We start from the raw sequence: 2,041 nt of genomic DNA, 5'->3' as shown, positions 1-2,041 counted from the left end.
CACCACCAGCTACCTTTGCCCCCACCGCCCCTTCCAGCCCTCGACTAGGAAGCAGCGTTAATTGGCAGTCTGGGAGAGCCAATAGTCGGCGGCGGGGCGGGAGCCTGCTCGTCGCCCTTGCCCAATCGGAGGGCGGCTGGGCGTCCGCCAATCGGAGGGGCGGGGGTGGCGGGTGCGGGGGGCGGCAGTCGGTGCGGCGGGGAGCGGAGCGCTGGGGTGTCTCTCGCGTTCCGCTGCGCTCTCTCTCTCTCAGTCTCGCCAGCCCCCACCCTGCTTCGCCGCCCGCGGGCACAGGAGACGGGCGCTTCCCGGCACTTCAGGTGAGGGCGGTGCCGTCGTCTTGGGCCCTGGCCTCAGAGGCAGAGGTCGGGGTTTAGAACCTCGTCGGAGCTTTTGCGGGGGAGCGCGGAATGGCGGGCAGCACATTCGCACCGGCGGACGCGGGGAGGGCGTTTGGTTCAGCCCGTCGCTCGTGAGCCGGCGGCGGCCGGCGCTGCTGTTGCCCCGTGGCGGGGTCAGGCCGCGCGGGGCGGGGCGGGCGGCGTGCCGTGAAGGCCCCGTTGGGTGCTGAGGGACCGCGGTGAGACGGTGGCGGGGGAGGGAAAGAGGGTCTGGGGGCGCGGACGGGAGTGACAGTGTTGAGGCGCGACGGCGGCGTGGAGAGGCGGCGGGCGGGGGGGGGGGCGTGGGGGATGCGGGTCCTGTGGGGGTGTCGAGGCGTCCTCTCTCCGGCGGGCGTGGAGAAGGTGAAGCTCTCCTTGCACGGCTTCTGGCGGGGCAGGGCAGGGCTGGGGCTTGCGAGGAATGACGACAGTGGCTGTGGGGAGGCTCGGTTCCTGTAGGAGGGAAAGAGCTCGGGGAAGTTTAGTGACCCACTCGGTGATGGTGGTGGCGGCTTTGGTTTTGGGAGGGGAGGAAAAGAGGGTGTAGAGGGAGACCTAAAATTGAGCGACTGGATTTTTCCTCCCGGCTTTGAAATCCCGGCGTCCTGGATGATGGCAAGTAACGATGCTGGTTTGGTGGGAGGAAGTGTTTCTATAGGAGAGAGTGAGGTTTTAAACAGCTCACAGCCTCCTGAGTACTGGTAATGACCCAGCCAAGTCAGACTTCTTGGGCTTGCCATTGCCGCCTTCTCTCTTGACTTTCCCTTTTTTGGCTTGCGGAAAGTATCTCCTCATCTTGCAAAGTGAAAAATGCCTGTGTGACAGACAGAAGTCTCTTTATGTGCATTGAGACTACCTGGTTAGAGAAAGACTGGGTATCTACAGTGTCTGTCTGGCTTGCTATATCCATCTTCCACAGCTGTTTGTCTGTCTCTGGTTGGAGTGACTCAGAAGCTGATAGATTCAGTCTTATGAGGCTTCATTCTTTTGCCATAGCAGCAAGCGAAGCCAGAAAGGTGCAAGTGACATATGATGTCCTTTGTAAATGCAATGTTTGAAAACTAAATGCAATCTTGCAATTTTAAATGTTCTGTTTTCTTCATAGCCATTCTTGATTAAAAGTGTAGGTTAGTTAGGATCATTTAAAACAAGTATGCCACTGCTCACATTTTCTGTACCTATTTCAATAAGTTTGATCATTTGTATGTGACCCGGACTGGGGTAGAAAATGAGCCTTGAGATGTGCTAGACACTTTTGTTTTCTTCTGTTGCACTCCACAGCCTCACAACAGACTACTTGAAAGGTTGCCATAAGACTGTTTTATTTTGCTACAGGGGGGATTTTTGCCTTCTGCTAGTTTGAATTGAATTCTAGAGTGTGTTCAGCCCTTCTCTGAAGACAGTACGTTTTCACTGCTTTGAAAAGGTAAAAACATGAACAGTGCATTATTGTAATAGTCATAGTGAAGACTGTGTTATGTAAGCAACTGAGTTTTCATTCTGGTTTTAGTGCAACAGAAAGATCATTCTCATATGTCTGTGATGACACTAATATAAAAACATTGCTTCATTGCTTTCTTGAGGAGGAGGAGGAGGAAAGACTTGTATTTCTGCTTAAAGGGGAGAGGTAACTAAAACAGTTTGCCAACTGTATTTCA

The sequence above is a fragment of the Patagioenas fasciata genome, chromosome 1 (assembly GCF_037038585.1).
Source record: "Patagioenas fasciata isolate bPatFas1 chromosome 1, bPatFas1.hap1, whole genome shotgun sequence".
Classification (NCBI taxonomy): Eukaryota; Metazoa; Chordata; class Aves; order Columbiformes; family Columbidae; genus Patagioenas; species Patagioenas fasciata.
The sequence above is the reverse complement of the archived record's forward strand: the minus strand, read 5'-3'. Positions refer to the sequence as shown.